Source organism: Podarcis filfolensis (genome assembly GCF_964270895.1).
Source record: "Podarcis filfolensis genome assembly, chromosome: Z".
NCBI lineage: Eukaryota > Metazoa > Chordata > Lepidosauria > Squamata > Lacertidae > Podarcis > Podarcis filfolensis.
The window spans coordinates 9167837-9191063 of NC_139617.1; the positions used below are offsets into that span (position 1 = coordinate 9167837).

General features: G+C 45.1%; 1 protein-coding gene across 11 annotated transcripts in view; it reads left to right on the forward strand.

Annotated features, from left to right (window-relative positions):
* Positions 1–5473: 5473 nt before the first annotated feature.
* The window catches only part of PASD1 (PAS domain containing repressor 1), a 100341-nt gene continuing 82587 nt past the window's right edge, over positions 5474–23227 (forward strand). For 9 of the 11 annotated variants that reach the window (XM_083595709.1, XM_083595710.1, XM_083595711.1 and 6 more), the window contains exon 1: positions 5474–5933. The gene's annotated coding sequence lies outside the window, so the exon portion shown is untranslated. Of the gene's footprint in view, positions 5934–6108; positions 6279–23227 lie in introns of those variants that run through there. The other 2 variants (XM_083595713.1, XM_083595708.1) reach the window with 2 other exon arrangements.

The following is a 23227-nucleotide window of genomic DNA, read 5'->3' on the forward strand; positions in this document are numbered from 1 at the left end:
ATATGGGCTCAGACCCTGCGGCCTTGACAAGGTTTAATTCGGAGCTTGAGTCATTGGCTCAGCAGTTTGGGAGGCAGCCTGATTCCCAGCCTGGCCCCTCCTCATCTTCTACTGGTTATGAAGCTCATGGTCCCTCTGATGCGAGTGAAGGGAGAGAAGCTTTTGATTCTTCTGGGGCTTTGTTTTCCCAATTGCAGTTTTCCAGGATTCCAGTCCCAGCGGTCGTCCCAGGAGTATGGGTGTCATGGTTTAGCAGGCCTTTCGGTCTGGACTGCCACATTCACAGTCGGCACCCCTAGGTTCTGAGAGTCCAGGGCTTCCAGCAGCGCAGCTTATGGGGAGAGGAACTTCTTCTCAGCCAAGCACCGCACATGTTTTTACTTCTGTTCAGGTGCAGCCGGTTCATTCGAGGGAGGCGCTCAGCATCCACTCTTCCAAGGAGGATCTTCCGGTGCCCATAGTGCGGCAAAAGAGTCGTCGCTCCATGCGCAGGGCCAAGAGGCGCAAAGATACCCGTACTTCTACGGGTACGTCTTCTGAGACATCTGATGATGAGTCAGATGTGGTCCTTGGTCTGTATTAGGGCCACGGCGAAGGGGCTTCGGGCCTTCCCAGGTGGGCGTGGCAGCGTAGAGCAAATTCCCACAGGGCTAGGTACAGCCTTCCCCTCGAATGTTTAGATGGCAAACCACTCAAGGATGTTAAAGTCTCAACCAAAGCAGTCAGGGATATTATTCCTGGTGTGCACTTGCCATCTAGGATCCGGAAAAGGATTCTCGATGGCCAGTATGTTGACATTTTCAAACTCCTTCCCCCTGAGGAATGTCCGGATAAGGATGAGCAGGTGGTAGGGAAAGGTAAGGCCGGCTTCCTTAACGCTGAGAGGTCTTTTGAGAAATGGCTTGATGCCTTTCAGGTATTTGCTGGAGTTATTTCTGCAGTGTATCCTCAAAAAAGTTTGCACCTGTGGATTTACCAGTCGTTGGTGAGTAAGGATTTTGCATTGGCTGGTCAGGCGGCAGCCATAAGAAGAGTTTTAGATGTCATGCCGCCAGGATCCCTTCTGCTCGATGGGATCAAAAAGACCTCGATGTGTGGACTACTTATGTCTCTCCGAATTTTGAGAGCAAGTCCACTGAGCAATCAAAATCCAAGCAAGAGGTTAAGAAGCCAGAAAGGTGCCTTATTTGTTGGGAATATACCGCATTTTTCGCCCCATAGGACACACTTTTCCCCCTCCAAAAATGAAGGGGAAATGTGTGTGCGTCCTATGGGGCGAATGCAGGCTTTCGCTGAAGCCTGGAGAGCAAGAGGGATCGGTGTGCACCGACCCCTCTCGCTCTCCAGGCTTCGCGCAGATCTCCGCAAGCCATGGAAGCCCGGCGCTGGGCTCCCATGGCTTGCGGAGAGTTGCCTGCATGCCAAAGGCTGGGCGCGCTGAGCTCAGCGTGCCCAGGCTTCGCACAGCTCTCCCCAAGGCGCGGGAGCCCGGCACCGGGCTCCCACGGCTTGCAGAGAGTTGCCTATTCTGGGGGCTGGGGTCGGGAGAAGCTCGGGCTTCCCCTGCCCAGCCCCACGCCTGGGGGGGAAAAATATTTTTTTCCCTTTATTTCCCCCCCAAAAAACTAGGTGCGCCTTATGGGACGGTGCGTCCTATAGGGCGAAAAATATGGTAATAAAGGATCCTGCTAGCGTCAAGGTTGCAAGTTTTCCCACATTTGTGATAAATGTTTTGGGAGCCATTCTGCCGCTTCCTGTGGAGTCAAGCAGCCCTTTCGTGGGGCAAGTAGAGGTTCTCAGTGGGGTCAGAAAGGATCCTCTCCTCCAGCAGTCCACGATGTTAAGTGAGGTCTTATTGGCCCTAGCTCATACTCCCATTAAGTTGCCCGCCTTATGGGGGCAGGTGCCCTGATACAGCTGCTGCTTCCTATTTGTGGCTTGGATTTTCTCAAGGCTTTCATATCCCAGTGGTGTTCCCGCCTAGGGCTACCGAAGTTGAAAATCAAAAATCTGTCAGAGAGTTGCCTGTTGTCTCTAGGAGAAATATCAGGAAAGAACTGGCTTTGGGTAGGATGGCTGGCCCATTTGCGTGCCCTCCCTACCCAGATTTGCATCTTTCTCCTTTGGGTGTAGTACCTGAAAAGGCCCCAGGTGATTTTCGCTTAATTCCCAACTTATCTTACCCACAGGGTTCATCAGTAAATGATGCTATCCCTCCTGAGTTGTGTTCTGTTAAGTCTGCCGTCTTTGACCAAGTGGTCAAGTTGATCAGGAGTTTCGGGAAGGGTGCAGTTCTGGCAAAGTGCGACGTAGAAGCTGCCTTCCGCTTACTTCCTGTTCATCCACGATTTTAAGTTGCTGGGGTTCCAATTGGATGGAGCTTATTATGTGGATAAGGCTATGCCTATGGGCTGCTCTATATCCTGTGCAGCTTTTGAGGCCTTCAGTACATTTTTGGGACTGGGCTTTGTGTACCAAAACAGGTTTTAGGGGCGTCACCCATTACCTCGATGATTTTTTATTAAATTCTACAGCCAATTCAGAGGAATGCTTGCTTCTTTTGCATTCTTCTGTTTCCGGCTTTCCTCTTATCCAGGTGTTCACCCTTGGCTGACCTATGCTGGAACCCTGGGTCAACGCTACCTGCATGGCAGGGAGCTAGTTGAACCAGAATCTATGCAACCATTCACTTTGTGTAATCAATAAAGTTGTGGCCTAAATTCTGCCAAAAACAAACAAAAATTTGAGCCATGTATGAATTTATTTAGGGGGCAGGTTTCTGGCTCTGAACATGCAAAACACTGATCTTAGAGCATAGATGACAGACATAAAATGCTGTTTCTTGGGTGACTTCCTCCACATTCAGTAAGAACACACCTCTTTCTGTCTTGGTTCAAACTCTGAAATACCAGTTCTGCTAGTTTTCAGAGTGGCTCAGTTTGAATCTGAGGGAAAGCACCTATTGGCCTGCACCTGTGCCATCCCATAAAAAATGTTTTTTTTTATGACCTCCCTAGGGAAGCCTACCTGGTTCCACCTTACCTCACTTTTCTGCTAATTGTTAAAGCATAGCTATTTCAAGCTCTCTTTTTTCCCCCAAGGCTTCATTCTAATCGTTTTTGAAGTTATGCGCTGATGTAGCTTCTTAATTACTGCATTCTTTGGTTGCATTGTTTAATGTGTTGTTGTATTATTAATAATACAAATCAAACGGGTTATTAGCTGCCTTGTATACTAATTTTTAAATTTTCCTTGTATACTAGAAATATTTTAAATAAATAAATAAATCATACTTACTGACCTTCAGGGTTTGTTGTACAGTATAAATTATAATGGAGTGTATTTGAAATGGTTTGAACACCTTGAATGAGTTAATTACGATTAGTTACCATGCCTACACGCAGAGCAATACTTCACTCTGGTCAAATTTCTAGAAAGAAAAATAAATTAAGGTGGCATCCCTAGCAATGAAGGAAAGGGGAAATTGCTGTCTCTGACTGTTCACAAAAATAGATGGGGCTTAACTCAGTCTTTCCCTGCTCTGGAATATTTTCTTCCTGTGAAAGAGGGACTTTTTGTTAAGAGAAATGGCACTTTCCATCCACTGCAGGGCATTCCTCCCCGCCCCCGCCCCCGCCAGGCCAGTTCTTGTATCGTGTTCCAGGTTTGAGAAGTGGCATTAACAACTTATCCTAATATTTACCTTTTAACAATATTTAAGTTCGGAAAGATTTCATGTGATTGTGTCTGCTAGGCTAATATATGCAAAGTACTGGAAATGAGCAAACAACTTCAAAGAAAAAGTAATCCAGCATTAAAGGAGTGGGTCACAAAATTGGAACATGTCTGAATGAAACTGAAAATGATTTACATCTTACTGGAATGTCAAGACGAAAAAATACTGTTGTTGTTTTTTCCCCTTGCTTAGAATGGGAGTGTTAAACCACTCCCTCAATAAAACGGTGTGTGCCTCTGCTTAAGTTATTTGCTTATTTTTGTGATATTATTCTCCTATTTTATTATTTTGCTCATTCACCCATTTCAGTGCTTTAATGTTTGCAAGTTGCTTTTAAACAGAAAAGATGCAAATTATATATATTATGTATATATAATTGTATTACATATATACAAGTGAAGCCTGGGCACACTTTGTACATGCTTGGAGGAACTGTTAGCCCAGCAAGGTTGTGGAGCTGTGCCATTTGAAGGGAAGGCTTTGTAGCTCAGTGGCGAAGCACCTGCCTGGCATGCAGAAGGCCTCAGGTTCAATCCTTGGCATCTGCTTAGTTGGGGCTCAGTATATTAAGCTGAATAAAATCAGTTTTCCCTCCTCCTTGGTGTGCCAAAAAGCAAGAGAATGAGAAACAAATTTTGTGTGGGTTCTAATGAAGCCATCACAAATACACACAGAGAGAGAGAGATTCAAAACGGCGGGAAAGGAGCAGCCCGTTTGTTCGCCTCGTTCGCGCGCGCGCTACCTTCCCGAGCGGCCCTGGAGCGCTTGGGCTCTCTCTCTTCCTCTCTGCCTATGTAGCTGTTGCCACCGACGCTCAGCTCTCGGGCTGACCTACTTTCCACGCCAGATTCCCAGCGTGCCAACCTGGGGAGCGCGCAGCACAGGAGCGCGCAGGAGCGCGACAGAGAGAGCACCGGGAGCCCTTGCTTGTCAACTCTCCGCGGCGGCAGCTCATCCTCGGATGGGACGCCCTGCTACGCGGCGCTGCCTGCTTGATGCTGCTGCCGCCGCCGCCACCGCCGCTCCTCGGTCCTTTGGAGTTTGGCTGCCATCACCACTTCAGGAGGGATGTTCCTGAAATGTGTTCTCCCTCCTCCTTGGCTGTGCCAAGCGAGACAGATAAATAAATAGCGCGCGTGCACCCACACTTATACCAGGGCTCACTTTCAGCGCTGGTGGCACTCTCTAGCCACCTCCGCCTGGCTGGGCATGATTGGGATGGCTTCAGTTGAACCCTTCCCCGCCTCCACACACACCCCCCATATAGCAACCCGGCTTCCATTACTATCCAATATCTGGACGGGGTGGTGGGGTGGTGGTCCGGCTCTCTTCCCATTAAGGCGCGCTCCGTGGGAACATTTCCCCCTCATGCCCAGCGAGTTCCTTCTGCCGGTGCCTGAGGATGCGCTCCTCCTCTCCTTCACGTGCACGAGTACTAGGTCTCTCAGCCTATCTACCTAAATCTCCCCTCCTCTAAAGTAAGGGAGCTCTTCGTTATGCGCGTCCCACAGCACAGCAGAGGTTCGCTTCCCCGAAGCGCGCCGCCGCCGCCGCCCTACTCAGCGCTTCTCGCTTTTGGCACAGCTCTTGGCAAAGCGCGCGCTCTCTTCCTTCCTTTCCTCCAGTCCCGTCCTCCGCCTCGGCCCTCCCTTCAAAAGATGTGGCTGGCTGACTAAACTGACTGGACTTCTCCGCGAGCTAGAGGCGCGCGCACGCGCTCCCGGGTCCTACTGACCCAGGAGGAGCGGCGGGAGCGCGCCCGCAGCCCGGGCGATGATGCCAAGGGAGGACGGGCTAACCCCAGCAAGCCGTGCATGTATGTGTGTGTGTGAGTGTGTTGGGGAGTTACACAACCAGTCAGGGCAGATTGCGTGCTGCAAATGTGAGTTTTCCCCAAGTAAGCCAAAGCTCCCGTCTATCTTTCTCCACCTCTTACTTGGACCAACCCCGTCTTCTTGTTTTTATTTCTAATTTTTTTGGGCGCCCCTTCAAGTGCCCTCACTGTTACCACTTTCTGGAGACGTTTCCCTCCGCCCTCCCTTAAACAGTTTTCGTTTTTATTACGGCTGTTGTTGTTATTCTGCTTGGGAAGGCGAGAATCGAAAAGATGATATGTGGTTCCTTCTCCTGGAGGCTGGCACCAGAACTGAGGACCCTCGCTGCTGTTGGTCGGGCATCTTCTTAGAAGAGAAGCTGGGTAAGTTCTTGCACTGGGGGCAGTTCGACTTTCTTTCAAACCGGGGTTCTCCCCCCCCCCACCCCCACCACAGCGCGGTATGTTTGTTTTGCATATTTGCCTGGCATGTGCAGGCAGTCTAGGTGCCCGATGTGGGTGGCAACTTACTCTGTGAGGCATAAAAGTTTTGGGTTCTGGGGGTTGTCGGGGTTTATTTGCTCCCCTTGGTTGCAAGGCAATTGTTTTGTTTTGCAACTGCCTTTCCCTTTAATGAAGATGCCTGCAAGGTGAAGGAAACGGATGTGTTGGAAGATTCCCGGTCCGTCCTCGTTTCCTGATCTCCCAAATCGCGCTAAAGTCCTGTTGGTAGGACCTTTTTAAAACTCGCAGCAATGTGTTTCAGTCTGAAAAGTAATTTTCTTTCTTTCTTTCTTTCTTTTTTCTTTCTTTCTTTCTTTCACAAACCAGTGGAATGTGACAGGTTTTGACATCCAGGGAATCTTTAGCTAGACCAGGGCAGATTGAAATGGTCTTGCTAGGTGTGTATTATAACTTTGAATCAAATCAGAACCATGGAAACAAATGGAGAAGCATCTTTAATTTAAAGTCATCAAGGCTTACCTGTGTCCGAGTAGATTTTGGTGAACAAATAGCATAATTAATTAAAAATTCTATGCATAGTTTGAGTTACAAAGGTATCATATAAGGTATCATATAAGGAAGAAGGCTGTTCCATAGTGTGCCCAGTTTGCTGTAAAAGAGAGTGATTTATCCTAGGTACAGATGAATGTGGTTGTGATGGATGTTGCCAGCTTTCTCAGTCTTTCATTGCAGAAGTCTATTAGAATGGTCCAACAGCAAAGAGGGAAAGCTAAGTCATATTATGGTATATAGATGTTTGATGCTAGGTCAAAAAGTTACTCCCTGTCTGACTTTGCAGACTGCTTATAAACAGGGAATTGTGGAAAACTGCTTATCAGCTGCAAAAACTGTAAATTGATTGTTCTTGTGAGTGGTTTGTATTAGAAATGTACAGCTAAGCCGTGCCCAGGTGACTCAGGCAGTGTCATAACCATCTTACAGAATGCCTGGCCTTTGTAAAATTACACAATCCCAAATGTCAGATCTGAGCCACCAGATATCCCGTTTTACCAGTCTACCTTAGATCCACCGTAAGTAGATTTAGAGAAGCAGCCCTGCAATGAATTGGAGAAGGAGGAGGAGGAGGAGGAGGAGAGGGGCAGTTGAGATGACATGATAATTAGTTGGGCTGTGATCTTCAAAACATACTTGGGAATAGTGCCATGAGCTTTAGTGGGAATAGTCAAGAACAAGTGGACTGAAAACTACAACTTTAAACAATTGAACAAACATCCTCCTGTTTCAGGAGAGATTTTAGGGGGATGGGGTTGGTATTAGCAAACCTTTTTAGCAAGGTGCACTTGAAAACAGACATCATTATCCTCAGACATCCTTAAAAAGGGTGCAGTAGGAATATGCTAAGAGGGAAGAGATTTATTACAGGGAGATTATTTTACCTTGCCCAGTAAAAGCAGTGTTGATCTAATTAGTGAGACAAAATGTTCCATTTGTTCAGACTCTGAAATGTCAGGAGTCATTCTGTTTCTTAAAAACAACACCAAAAACCCATACTGTTAATTCACCTGTAGTTGCCTACCCTAATTTATGGGATTCTTTTCTGCTAATACCTGGGGCTTTGGACAGGTCCATCACCTGATGAAATATATCTTAGCTGATTGGTTGTATGAATTTTAATTGATTCACCAATTAATTAAAGGCAGACGAATCTGCAAAAATGCGCATGCAAGGAAATCAATACCGCTGCAAAGAAAGTAAGTAAAACGAGTTACTTAAAAAGAGGGATTAGCTCCTGTGTGAGGCAGAATAATGTGGTATCTAATAGCAGATTTTTTAAAAAATAGATATTTTAATACAGAAACTGTGCATAGAGTGTTTTGCAATACATAGTTTTTGTAAGCCCTTGTAACACTTTTTTTTCAAAAAAAGTCTGCTGTTAGTTAATCAGCGTTAACATATTTTTAGTAAATCAAGTTTTTTTTAAGAAAAAAGAAAAAACACACTGATTAATGTTAAACCATTTAATGGCCTAATAGTGCACATCTATGCTCAAAATAAAGGCATGCTGTGTTCCTTGAAAGTAAAGCCCATTGAACTCAGCGTAATTTACTTACAAATGTTACAGCTCTAGTTTTGGATTAGTAAGCAGCTTTTAAGATCCAATATCAAAATTGGTACGGACAAGTTTGATGCAAACACTGTACCATCTTATGGGGGGGGGAGGAAAAGCACTTGTACAGTATAATAGGTGTGGGGAAATCTGAGGCGCCAAATGCAGCCCCCCAAAGTCACTCTATTTGGCCCTTGAGATTTGCTCCAGGCCGCACCCTTTTACAAGGTCATGCCCTTGCCATGTCAGGCCACATCCCTCTCTCAACCAGCCCCGCCCTGCACTCTCAAGTCGTTTTGACTGACTGGAGCAGGCTTCCTCAACCTCGGCCCTCCAGATGTTTTGAGACTACAATTCCCATCACCCCTGACCACTGGTCCTGCTAGCTAGGGATCATGGGAGTTGTAGGCCAAAAGCATCTGGAGGGCTGAGGTTGAGGAAGCCTGGTCTGGAGTGTATCAGTGAAATGTAATAATGCCTCTTGCTTGCCTAGATAGAAAAACAGTGTGACTCTAAGGGAGACTATGAAAAGATGTGTGTGGTGTAAAAAAAAACAACCCCTCTGACTATACAGCCCATGAGCTATGAACATCCTTGTTTCCTTAGATTCTCAACCTGTGCACAGCGGCGGAGGAACCCGCTCGGGTGCCTGGGGTGAGCTGCCCATAGGGGCGGGGTGAGCCATCCATAGGGGCAGGGCGAGTTGCCCATAGGGGTGGGGTAAGGGTGGGGTGAGCCACCCATAGGGGCAGGGCAAACCACAGGGCCTCTGGAGTCTGCCTGCTTCCTCCCACTCAGCCGCCCTACAACTGGGAGGGCGGCAGCAAGTGGACCGTTTGGGCAGGAGAGACGCATGGCTCGGGCACGCTGCAGGCCCCGCAAGTGCCACCCGGCATTTTGTCACCCCACCTGGGGTGACCCGCACCCACCACCCACCCCTTCCTCCACCCCTTCCTGTGCATTTCAAAGGCTCAGAAGTGATTTATTGATAGAAAATGAAGGCGTTGGCATGTTCAGATGCTTGGACACTGGTGCAGAGTGGTCCCAGAGACCCATAGCCATCAGGATTTGAGCTATTATATTCATCAGATGCTGTGGCCTGTGTGGGGTAGTGGTTAGAGTGTTGGATTAGTGCTTCAAGTTCAGAAGGGGATTTTGGACTAGTCAATACCTCCCAGCCTAAGTTACCTCCCAGGGTTGTTGTGGGAATCAAATGAGGAGGTGAATCATGTGCGCCACATTGGGCTCCTTGGAGAGAAAAAAGCGGGATATAAAAAATAAATATAAAAAAGCACAGGTGGGCAACTTTGTCACCCAAAGGCTGCATGCATCCCTGATGTCATTTTATGTTGTCTTCTTAGGATCATAGAAGGCTTGTCATATACCAAGTTAAATACAGATGGTATTTAACACCCACCAGATTGGCGAAAATGTCTTTAAAAAGTAAAAAAAGGTATTATGTTAGAAGTGTGAAGAAAATGAGGGATCCTTTTGCCACATTGGTGGTCCTGTAAAGTAATTAAGGAATATTGGAGAACTATATATAATGAATTGAAAAATATATTTTTTAAAAAAACTTTCCCCAAAGACACCTAAGATTTTCCTCTTGGGGGTGGTAACAATGGACATCTCCCCCCCCAAAAAAACCGAAAGAGTTTATTACTATACCCCATTGCCACAGCTAGAACCTTATTGGCACAAAGGTGGAGAACAAGTCTAGTACCCACTAAGGAAGAATGGGGGGGCACTAGGTGGCGCATCGGAAGATGGCTGACAATAACATCTCTCCGACCCACACGAGGTAATTTGGAGGCTATGATGGGGGTAATTAGCCTCCTTAACCCTCCCAGGATTGTGGGGGAGATGGCCCTTGCCTGCTGTGCCCTATACCACCCCTGAATTTGTGGGGGTGGGGGCACTAGGCACAAAGCCCTCCTGTGGGATTCCGGCACTTCTGGACGCCGTCCCTGATTCACGCCGCTAGTTGCAAGCATCTTCAAAAGAAACAATTTGGACGAGATAAATTGCACATGCTTCAAGGAAAAAGGGGAGTAAAGACTGCTGACAGAAGAGATCTCTGATAACAAGACAAGAATAAAATATGAGAAGATACGTCAAGATACGGTATGACTGAGGGGGAAGGGGGGGGAAACCTGCCTTCCTTTTTCTTATGTGATTTAACAAGAATCCCCTCCCCTAATGAGTCAGAAACTAAGGACTTAAGCTGTGGATTTAAGGCTGTGTGGAGATAAACCAAAGCAATGTTTCAAGATGAAGCTGGAAAGCTAAGAGTTTTGGAATGACGCAGTTAAAAATGCCGTCGCCATTTTGGGAGGCATTGTTGGAGCTCTTGGGTCTGGGAGGAGAAAGAGAGAAATAGAGTTGTTTACATATCGTGGATCAACTTCTCGGTGGGACTTAAGAGCGACAAATGCCAAATTTATGATGGAAAGAGCGATGCTATCTACAAAGGAGATATATGGAAACCATCTGGACTTAGTGGAGGAACGGGAAATCCACACAGGATTATTATTTTGCTTATCGGCTTAAGGAGACTAACAGAAGAGATCGTAAAGGAAAAATAGAAATTATATGAACAAGATATGATGTGGAAACACCAAGATAAGACTGGATAGAATTATGAATTTTGTTTGGACTGATTGGGACTGATTTGGACATTAACGCAGTAATAAGAAGATGATCTGAATCCCCCTTTGGATCTTGAAGTATGGGTTCCCCCAACAAAATTTAAAAATTTGGCTTTGTAATTTGGAATTTATGTGATGTGATTTAATTTGATGTGATTGGCCAGTTAATAAAAATTCTTTAAAAAAAAGAAAAAAAAGAATGGCAGTGTAAAATGCTCTAGTATGCTGAACTGTCTGGTCTGATGAACAGGATAAGAGAAAATGAAGATAACGATTACAAGGAGGAATAGATAATGTTTATTGACTATTTCAAGAACTAGTATAGACAAATACACAGCTTAGCAGCTCTCGAGTAAATCCAGCAGAGTTGAAATATATATTTTTAACAGATAACAAATTGGATGATTAAAAAGGTGTGGATTACATGGAGTAGCAGAAAAGCAAAGGAACCAGGAAAAGTGTGGAAGGGAAGTCATACGGTATATGTATACATACTGTATTTGGTACGAAGATGTAAGTGGGACAGGGGGAGAGAAGGGGGCTTAAAGATGCTCTTTGTTCCTGTTTTGGAAAATGCAAATTAAAAAAAAATGGAAAAAAGAACATTCGTCTTTGTGCACTGTACACTGACTGGCTCTCCAGGGTTTTAGGCAGGAGGCATTCCCGGCTATACCTGAAGATGCCAGGGACTGAACTTTGTACCTTTTGCAGGAATAGTAGATGTTCTGCTACTTAGCCGTGATCTTTTCCTATTCCTACATCCCATCAGGGCAGCTTCCTTCCCGTTTGCATCCTTATTTTCCTGGACTTTTAAAAGCTTTCCCTCACTCTTTCTGTGCAGTTTTAGATCGGTTGGAAGGGGCAGTTTTTCGCATCATGGAAATAGACGGTTTTTGATTAAATTATTGCTTGTGTGGCTTGTATATGTTTTATTCACCAGCTGTCTGAGAAAAAAAGTGCATAGGCTTCTACCATACATGTGTGAGTTACTACTTTCACTTGAAAAGCAATATACATATTTGAGAGTAACTGCTTCAACCCCAGTGGGGCTTACCTCTGAGTAGAACTTCGTAGGATTGAGATTCTCAGTTAGTCATAGAGAAAACTAAAGCAGAGTTCCTTCTCACTCCACCCATCATTAGCTCTGACTCTGCCCACTATGGAATGGGTTCCTAGAGGAAACAATCAATCAATCAATCAATCAATGTTACCCTTCCTGATCCAGACCACTCCATTTAAAGTACATTACGGCAGTTTTGTGTGCAATCCTAACCATATCTACTCAGATGTGAAACCTATTGAATTCAATGGGTCTTACTCCCAGATAAGTGGGACTAAGATTGCAGCCATTTTTATTTTTATTTTTATTTTGGTGAAGACAGCTTGAATCAGAAAGCCTTTTGGGTGGAGTTGGGGGCAGGGATGTCAACACAAATAAAATACTGGAGGGGGGCAGGTAAGCCCCACCCCACATAATTGATCACAAGATGTGGCATTCACACCATTTGAATAGCCATGCCTATCGACTTTGGGGGTTTTCTTTTGGGGAGCGGGGTAGGATGAAAGGACCTCGGCCTCCAGGAGTTGTCATAGCAAGTAGGCCTGATGACCACTCCGGTGTCTTTTATATTCTTTATTTATATTCTTTATTAAAAATAAAAAAAAGAATTATAAGACGAAAGAAGAAGAAAAGGGAGAGGGAAAACTTATAAACTTACAAGATTGTTATTATACTCATCCTAAACCTGGAATAGGGGACGCGGGTGGCACTGTGGGTTAAACCACAGAGCCTAGGACTTGCCAATCAGAAGGTCAGCGGGTCAAATCCCCGTGACGGGGTGAGCTCCCGTTGCTCAGTCCCTGCTCCTGCCCACCTAGCAGTTCAAAAGCACGTCAAAGTGCAAGTAGATAAATAGGTACAGCTCTGGCGGGAAGGTAAACGGCGTTTCCGTGCGCTGTTCTGGTTCGCCAGAAGCAGCTTAGTCATGCTGGCCACATGACCCAGAAGCTGTACGTCGGCTCTCTTGGCCAATAAAGCAAGATGAGCGCCGCAGCCCCAGAGTCAGTCACAACTGGACCTAATGGTCAGGGGTCCCTTTACCTTTTAAACCTGGAATATTGCACCACTTGGAGATTGCGGTGGTATGCAACACTATTTTAGCTTTCTCTTTAACTAGCCAGTTTTCTGCCTTGGAGGCCTTTCCATCCTTCCATGCAGGAGCATTTGGGCATCTTGGTTCTAGTCGGAAGTTGCACAGTGATTTTTTTCCTTCCCCTACTGCGTAGTAATAACAATCTACGGTTTTCAGTGGTAGCTTTCTACTTTAAGCCCCCCCTCCCTTTTTCACCTGACAACTGCCGGCAAATATTGAAGTGTTATTGAACCAAGTATCTTCTCCCCATATGCATTGCTCTTAATTTACTGTCCTTCGTATGTATTTATGGTGGTGTAAACGCCAGCAGGATCTGCCCGAATGGATTTCAGTTTGCCAGTAACATCCAGGCTTGTACCATCGATGCTGGAGAAGACTCACCATTCTGTATCACAGCTGTACTGCCAGCCTCTGAGACAGAAGCATGCTGTTACAAGTATTGCTCTTTGCAAAAGCACTTTAAGGAGGAAATGAAAGTTCATTGAATTTAACAAAGTTTTCTTGTTTACTTCAGTGACTAATAATGTCCTGAACCATATCCTAAACCCATCAGCTCTCTTACAGCGGTTGATATGTTCAGGATGCTATTAGGGACATAGAACTAGAGAACATTTACCTCTGTTCTATTGCCATAGCTGTGTTTCCTCCCCTATGTTTTTTACACTCAGTGGGTTGTAGTCAAGAGTAAAACCCACTGAAACTAATGAACATAATTTACATGGGCATATCAGTTTCAAGGGGTCTACTCTAATTTAGTTAAGCACAACCCCAAATCTAATGCCAAATGAATTCTGATCATGTTTAAGTAAGCGTCTGGAGCCAAGATTACAATCTGAATCACTGGGACTTACTTCTTCTTAGATGTGCATAATTTTGTACTTTTAAGAACATGGAGAGTGACCTTTTATCTGATCAGACTGTGTCTGCTCTGCTGGGTTTCAGAAAGAGATCTTTCCCATCATGTGCTAACCCAGTGGATGCCTTGAATGATGGTCAGGGGTGCCGCGGGCAACACTGGCCTCTGTCCCTCTTTCCTTCCCTCCCTCCTCTGATGCCCTCTTGCGTCTCTGCCTCCCAAAGACTTGCACAGTTGTTTGTTGCAGCAGCCCTTGCTACAAGTGAATGGTGCCTCTGGGGCTGACCAGGGGGTGCTTCCCAAGCCCCTATGGGGCAGTGTGAGGAGACACCTCTCTATGGGGCTGGGCTGGGGCCAGCTTAGAGACCAGGGATGGCAGCAGCGACTGCCCAGAGGACTCCCAAGGAGAGGAGAGAGGAGAGAAGGCTGAGGGAATACTCCACAAGGGAGGGTGCTCAAAAAGGGGTAAGGGCTTACCAGCTCTGCAGGCAAGGGGTGACTTAGCTGGGCTCCTGAACCCCAAAGGGGTGCCGTAGAAAGAATGCAGTTGGTCAAGGGGGCCGTGGACTCAAAAAGGTTGACAATCTCTGAGATGCCTGGGGTTAAATATAGAACTTTCTGTATGCAAGCGAACCTTTTCATACCACTGATCTATTACTCTGTCTTATTGGTTGGCTGCCCCCCTGCTCACCACCACCTTTGCCACTCATTTTCAGTTCCGTATGGGACTGGACTTGGATTCAAGTGGCTCTAGTATTCTATTTTAATTTAGTGCTGTGGCCAATCATTGTGTGTGCATGTGTATATATATGCATGTGTGTCTTAAGGATCTGAATAGTAAGGCTATTGTACACATTAAAATGCAGTGGGGTTGTTTCCTCCCACTGTGTTGCAAGACACATTTTTATGTTTTTGCGCATACCAGAGAGGGGGCAGGGAAGTCTTCAACAGACGCACATTACTTCTTTGGTTTTCCCATGCTTGCAGCCCTCCTGAACTCCTTTTCATAGAAGCTGCTATCTGCACATGTGCAAAGGCTGTCTCAAATGTACACACCTCAGCCTAACCACAGCTTACATCAAGCTGGTTTGAGGGAAAGCAAAGCAAACAAGAGTGTTTCTCAAGAAATTGCATATGGATTGTAGCTAACATCATGCGTAGTCACCAGCAGTAGCAGCACACTGGAGCCAAAGTTAATGATAATGTGTACACAGCCTATATCCTTGTCAATGTGTATACATAAATTACTAATCATGAAAATCTACAACCCCCTTTTCTCATTTGCATGCCCACATGTGTCATTGTGGCACATCAGTGGCCTGGAACCAACTCTGTTCTGGTTTAGATAAGCTTCATTGCTTTAATTTGCTGAAGAAGAAGGCTTATTCACCGTAAGCGATCACTTGAGTGCTCATTCATTCATTTCACGCATTTCTATCCTTCCTATCAGTTTTAAGCTGTTCAAGTTACCTTCCAACATTAAAACCACACATAGATTGCAATTAAAAACACAGGAAAGAATGTTGTGAAAATACAGTCCATAAAATAGCATTGGCGGTAATAAAAATGCAGAAATCACCGTTCATTAAAGGCAAATGAAATTGTTTTGCATTGGTGTCTAAAACCCAAAGGATCTGGAACCAGGCATGCATATCCTGGAAGCCAGTTCTGTAGACTGGGTGGGAGTAAATTAAAAAATGTAATTTGCAGTTGCCACCCCAGTTTTTGTAGTCCCATCAGCACTCCCCCCTTCCCTTAAAGCAAATTCCATCTTCAAGAGAGGGGTTTCTACAGGACCTCAACCATAAATCACCACACACATACCCAGCTGATGCAATTTCTTCTTTTTTGTTTTAAAGAAAACCCTGCATGTTAGACACATTTAATGGTTGGTTCTTCCTGCCCTCTGCAACTCGTGTGCAGTTTGCCCAGAGATGGCTCTCGTCCACTTATTTCTGATCATGAACCAGCTGCACAGACTTGTTATTTACATTTGCATAAGGGAGGTGTTTAATACACCCCCTCACCCCCTCCATCGTAGTCCACCATGTACTGATGCATTCTTCTGACCCCCATAACAAGGCTGTAAATATCTGCAGAAAGTAAAGGTGGGGGTGCATGTTAATTGTTTGGGCTTGTTTTGCCTGTGTGTGAGATGCTTCTGTCAGACCAGAGGTGAATGTGTTACTCCTCTTCTAGTGCACATCAGGTCCTTTAAAAAATGGGCAAAGGGAAGCACACAGCACATAAAACTGCACTAGGGTGTGAAGTCTTGGATGTTCTTCCTGCAGAGGAACAACTGTTTTTTCAAAGGAATTGTGGATGTAAAATATACACCGCCTCCTCTTTCTGCTAGGAACTGAAAACAATTTAAGATTCTTAGCCTGGAGCATAGATTTGACAGCTGATAAGCTGTCCTCTTCCTAGAATTTGAAATAGCAGTGCACTCTCAGAAAGTAATAAAAGAGGAAGTCTGATTTACCTCCCTCTGGTAAGTTATCTGATCTTATTTTGCTTCTCTTACTCTTGAAGTCAGGGGCAAGGCTTCCAAGTTTACATTTTTACTATGTGCCTCTCAGCAGATGCAACACGTGTTATTAACTCTTCAGTTACCACGACGACTTGCATGAGTCAGCATTTTCTTTAAAACAGTAAATCTGATCTTCTCTTTTGCAGCGGACAGCAGTTTAGAGACTGTGGTTGATATTTCCTGTTTTCTATATTGATTTAATGACAGGGAGTCAATGGGCAAAGAGAGTTGCCAAAAATAGTAATTTATGGCTGCTGTCTGCTGATTGATGTTTGTATTGAACAAGTCACATTTGTTAATACTGGAAGATTGCCGGACATCTTAATTTAGGAGTTCTCTACTAACTGAATAATGAGGCACTTAATTTTGCAAAAACCACAAGGCTATTATTATTACAAGTGATTGTTTTGATACAGTAATCTCTCTTCTTCGGCAGGGGTTTTGTTCCAAGAGTTCCACATACAGTATACACAAAAATCATGTATAGTATACTGAAACTTTTGGAGCTGCCCCATGGCTAGCTGTTGAGGGGAATAAACAGAACATCTTTAACACTGCCCAGCCAGTGTGCTGAGCCAGCCTTGGCCAGCAAGCAACGTGGAGAGCTTAAAAGTTCTCGCTTGGTGTTACCCAGTGCAAAAAGAGCTTTTAAACTCTTTGCCTCGTCCGCACAGCATGCTGGCTCTTGGAAGGCTAGGGATGCTCATGAGAGGTCTCACCTGGATTGCCCTGCAAAATCTCATGAGAGCATCCCAGAGCCAGTACACTGAGGGGGGCCTTGCATTTGTGCTGGTTAACCTAAGTGGACCCCATGAAAATAGCCTTTAAGCTCTCTGCTTTGCTTAGCATATGACTTGCACAAATTCAACCAGCCCATCCTCAACTGCATTATCAGAGGCAGCATGACCGGTTCCCCCACAGTGGGTACCTCACCGAGGGGGGTGCTGCAGGGCTTTGCAACTATGATGTAGTAGTAAGTGCAGAACAGAAGGCAAGAGGTGGGATGGGGAGCACCAAATTTTGGCCTTGCACAGGGTGCTGCTGAAATTTGGAAAACCAAATGGTTGAAATTGTGCAAGACAGGGGGTTGGACTAGATGACCCTCAGCGTCCCTTCCAACTCTACACATCTATGATTCTATGAAATTGAATTTTAAATTGTGCTTTGTTTTTTAATTAATCTGTTATAGTTCTTATTTGCTTATATTATATTTTTCTGATGTGTGTGTGTGTGTCTTGACATTGATTTGATTTTGCTTTGTGAACTGACCAAGGGATTTATGCTATGGGATAGGCAAATATATATGCAACGGGAATCTTTGAATTCAAGCCTGTGGTATAAGGTTGCCAACTTAACTTTGTACAGTACTTCAGGAATGTAGTTGATTGCAATTAATAAACAGGATCATATGAGTGAAGGTGGTTCTTTAGCTAGCTGGGTCAAAAATATTTAGTGCATCTTCTAGAATTCTCAGTAGAGCTCAAGTTGGTGCCATCACTTAGTGGACAAAATAGCACACCTATAGAGGGCAAATATACTTTCTTCTTTGGTTACTTGACTACACCTTGTGTTTGCATTTATTTATCTCCTTCACAGCTCTTTCTCTGTGTTCTTGCCAGGTTCCCCCATCTGTTTTGTTTTGTTTGTATTTTTACCATGTGTCCAATTCCTTAAGGCAAGAGCAGGGAATCCCTGTCATTCTGAGAGCTGCATTCTTTTATGGACAACGTCAACCTTTTGGAGGCTGCATGCCAGTGGTGGGCAGAGGCAGAAACTGGTTTTAGCCAGAGGCAAAACGTTTGTGAGTGAGTGAGCGCAATGGTTCAGGACCAGTTTTTAGACTGAATTGTCCTTGGTCCTCAAGATAGATGACTCTTCAGGAGAGGGACATGGGGAGTGCAATGCTGTTGCTCTTGCTTTACATCTCAGTGACTTTCAGTACTGTTGACCATGGTATCCTCTTGAGTTGGTGGCACTGTTTTCAGTGGCTTCACTTCTACTTAAGGGGCTGACTCAGAAAATAGTGATGGGCGATTATTGGTTTGTCCCCTGGCAGTTGTGCTGTGGGATGTAGCAGGGCATTATTTTGTACCCAATATAAAATAAATAAAGCTGGTGACAATGGTCATTATGAGATTTGGGGCATGGTGTCATCAGTATGCTGATGATACCCAACTCTGTTTCTCTGTTAGATCTCATTCAGGAGACGCTGCAACTTTTCTGAGCTGGTACCTGGATGCAGTGGTGACTGGATGAGAACCAATAAACTGAGACTGAATCCTGGTAAGACTTCATGTGTGAGCAGTTCTCAGGATCAGAAGTTGGGGAGTTTTTCAGTTCTGGAGCACTTCCTCTGAAAGAACAGATAGGTAGTTTGGGAGTAGTCCTAGATCTGCCTTCATCACTGGATGCTCATTAACCTCAATGGTGAGGAATGCCAATTATCAATCTAAGTTGGTACACCAACTGTGATTTCTTCCTGGACAGGAATAGCTTGACCACTGTGAATTATGCATTTGTAACCTTGCAATTAGTCTTCAGTAAAGCACTCTGTGGGTCTTCCCTGCACCTTGAAAGCTGGTGCAGAATACTTCAGCCAGGTTATTCAGTGGTGAACCTGGAGTGCCACCTTTTTCATCTGTGCTAAGAGAACTGTGTTGGCAGCCAATTAGCTACCCAGCAATGCTCAAGATCTTGTTATTAACATACAAAGCTCTGAACAACAAACCTGCAAAATTGCTAGAGATCTTATTTGGGGGAGATTTTACTTGTGGTACTACACCAGTGACCTGATACTGTATAACATAGCTTTCTATTTTTGTATATATAATGTCCCTTTAAAAGCAACCCCCATTCCCCACTTATTTTTCTTCCCTTAGAAAGCTGCCTTATAACAAGTCACACCAATGGTCCAAATAGCTCCGCACTGCCTACAGCATTGGTTCTCAGGCTCCCCCCCACCCCCGGCTCACATTTTCAGAATATAAATTTGCTCATGCCACTCTGCATTTCTTATTGATAAGAAGTACATTGGAAAGCAAAAAAAGAAACAACTTCTAGCAGTGCTTGATTTTGAAAAGGTATCTATCCATATTATGCAAATAAAATAATATTTTGATGCGATACCATATTACACTGAAATGTTTCTTTGTTTGTCCCTGAATCTTCCTGCCACACTTGCAATCCTCTCCTGCCAACCAATGTGGCATGCCACAACCTTTGAGAGCCATGGGTCTATGGTGCCTGAAAGTAGCTCTCCTAGGTTTCAGTCAGCCCTACCTGGAGATGCTAGGAATTGAATGTGGGTCTTTCTGAACACCAAGCAGGTGCTCTGGCACTGAGCTACATTCTGTTGATTCGAATAAACCCTGCTTCAGACCTGCCAGGGAACTGTGCATAACCCTTTAAATAAACCCATTATATTTACTTAATGGGGAACGACAGACAACAAAGGTGCCACCTTGTCCTAACCTTAACAACTCAGAGAAGGAGGAGGTGGTGGTTAAGAATTCTTTGGCCAACAACCCGTTAGCCCCTCCATAAAGTGGCCAGTTGTCAAAATCCTTGTTGTGCTATGTGGCTTAGCAGCCTTTTGCCAGATGTAATGTCGTTAGGGGGTGCGGGTGGCGCTGTGGTCTAAACCACTGAGCCTAGGGCTTGCCGATCAGAAGGTCAGAGGTTCGAATCCCTGTGACGGGGTGAGCTCCCGTTGCTCGGCCCCAGCTCCTGCCAACCCAGCAGTTCGAAAGCACGTCAAAGTGCAAGTAGATAAATAGGTACCGCTCTGGCAGAAAGGTAAACGGTGTTTCCGTGCGCTGCTCTGGTTTCACCAGAAGTGGCTTAGTCATGCTGGCATATGAGCTGGAAAAACTGTCTGAGGACAAACGTTGGCTCCCTTGGCCATTAAACCAAGATGAGTGTTGCAACCCCGAGTTGTTTGCAACTGGACTTAACTGTCAGGGGTCCTTTACCTTTTTAAAGTTGTTAGCAAAGACAAGAGGCCCAGAGCCACTACCAAAATTGATGCTTTAGTCCACATATTTTCTTCCCATGCAGATGTTGCTAACTGTTAAGAAGGCCATCTAGTTTTGTCTTAGTGATTCTGGGGGTGGCTTGCTGCCCAGCTCTGTTTGAATAGCGAATATCTAACCATATTCCACTTTCTGCAATTAAGCAGAGAGAAAGGTGCAAAGCCCTTGCAAAATAAACATTCAAAACATGGGTGTCATTCAGATATACTGATCTCTGTGCAAATCTTTTTATCTTTATTTTTACTGCCAAGTCTTAATGTAAGGCAAGGAGATAACATAAATGCAATGCAAGTGCTAATGCAAGGAGATAACATAAATAAAGTACCTGTTTCATTACTGTTTTCCAATTTCACATGTAAAACGCTGGGAATGATGTTCCACAATAATGGAGTGTGGCTGGAGTTTATTTATGACTACATAGGGCAGGCTTCCTTACCACCCGAGGAGACAATTCTTGCTTCTTCTGAAGCTGAAAAGACACATGTGCATTCCTTGAAGTCAGTCTGCTTTTCTTTAACTGTGTGTGCGCATGCGCAAGCACTGTAAGCCCTGCGAGTAAGCTCCTTGAGGATTTCAAGCTTGTTTCATCACCATGGGGCTCCATTCCAGCTATTAGAAAAGCTCTGCTCAACTTCCAGAGTCACAATTTACATACAGTGGTTTGCCAGGCACCATGTCTTAATGCATTTTTTTCCAGCAGCTGTAGTATGTTATTAGAGCATAATGGTTGATGCCGTCGGTATCGGGTTCAGGCAGTTTTGCGGCACTATGATTTATATATATTGCTACCAGGCAGTTGTCAATGCCAGTATCTTCGCCATCTCAGGGACACGTAAGATTTGTCCAAAGACAAGTTGGAATGTGGTTAAGTGCTTTAATTAGCTGATTGTATCACTCTTCAGTTTTGCCGTCGATTTTCCAGACACTTTGTAACAACAGATTGTTTTTCGTTACGCACCAGGGTGTTCAGATTATTTTGCCGTTCTCAAAACACTGCCAGGAACCCGAGAACCTTCCTAGCTTTCCACTTGCAGGCAGGAAGGAAATAGGAAAGCTTTGTTGAATGTCTTCTGGGCCTTCATGCAAGGCAAGTAGGTTTGTGTGTTTGCTTCTTCTTCTTTTTTAAAAAATAATGTTCCCAAAGATGGGAAGAACATGCAATGAACCATACACTTGTAAGGGCATGCAGAGAACATTTTGTGAGCTCCACCCTGGTGCAAGAATTCTCATTTCACGTCAGAAGTTGGCAACCCTATTTAGGTAATGTACCTGTACCAGGATGGCACTGTGGTGTGACATATGACTTGTATTTTATGCTGCTTTATTTCAGTGTATGCCTTTTACTGTACAGCGGTGTAACACTTTGGGATTTTTAGCTGTTTGTAAATGCTTTTAATCATCCATTCATCTTTATTTAGTTAGCTTAGTTCAATTCTATTCCATTTTACACTTTTTTTTGGGGGGGTGCCCTGTAAGCAGCTTATAGCATGTCTTAAAACAAAACAAACAGAACATTGTAAAATATCAGAACATGACAAAGCGTGTTCTCCTTCATGGAGAGCACGTGTTGCAGTGGGGGCCGCCAGGACACTCCAAAGTTGTGGGGCAGGCTGATTGACCGTTGGCCATTGATGCGATTGGGGCTTCCCTTGTCGTTGGGAAGAAGTTAATGTTGCCATTTGTTGATTGACATCCAGAAATGCTAAAACTTCTTGCACAAGGCTAGGGCTTCCTCTTTTCGCCCATGCATCGGATTGCCTGTCCCTCCCTCCCTAGAATAGGGTTGTTCGCTCTGACCTTGCTATGCCTGTCATGGGGTCGTCTGCTTTGGAGCGGGGGCCTGGTAGGAATTTTGTCCATCTGGCTGATTGGCTGGGGCCATTTGGTTTTTGCCTACTGCGTAGCAAATCGTCACAACTTGTAAGGTTGCGGTTTGGCATTGGTTTATGGTTTGGTTGGTTGAGGGGCATGGATTGGCTGTGCCTGCCCCTCTAATGCTGCTGCTGCTGCAAGGGATTCCGTTAAAGGAATCGGGGGGGGCTAACTATTGCTTGTCCACCCTGTCAAGGGGGCTCGGGCCACTGCAAGAGCTCCTGGCTGCATTTGGGGTGGGCTGAGGGCAGGTTCCCTGCTCCATCGCTAGCCCCAAGTGTATTCCCCTTTCCTGACTTTCGCAGGCATACGGAATGTCAGACTGTCCCCCACGGTGGGGGCAGCTAGTTGCAACCAATGCCTAAGCAACCACTCACATGTTTGTATTTTAATAAAGTTGTGGCCAAAATTATGACAAAAACCTTAAACAAAAAATTTGGTGTGATGTGTGAGTTATTGGGGTGGCCCTGGGGACCTCGACACGCAAATGAAAATCAAGTGCAAAACCCCACCATCACATTTAATGCAGCATAATTAGCAGCAAAATAGAATACCCCCTTAAACATCAAAAACACTGCAAGTAGAAATCAAATACAATATTTTAAAAAATATCACGTGTTAAAGCAGGAGTAGACAATAGGCTAACTTCCAAATGTTGTTTGAAGTCCCATGTCCAATTGTCCATTCTCTGTTGCTTGCTTCCTGCATCCACATAAGCCTTGCTGTCAGTTTTAGATCATCCACCTATCACATAGGTCTCCACCCCCTTAGTCTTTTGCAATTTTAGGGTCTCCATACTGACACTGCTTTATTCCATTGGTCTGAACTGTCTCTTGTCACATGTTCTTCATACAGCAGCGTAGCGTTGGTTGCAAGTGCCCGGGACAGGTGGTCATGTGCTGGGTGGGGTGTGTGAGAGCCCAGCCCTCACCATCAATGCTGCCAAAGCGACCTCACCCCCACTAGAGCAAAACAGGGCCACGATGAGCTTGCCTGCCCACCCGTGCAGAGGGGAG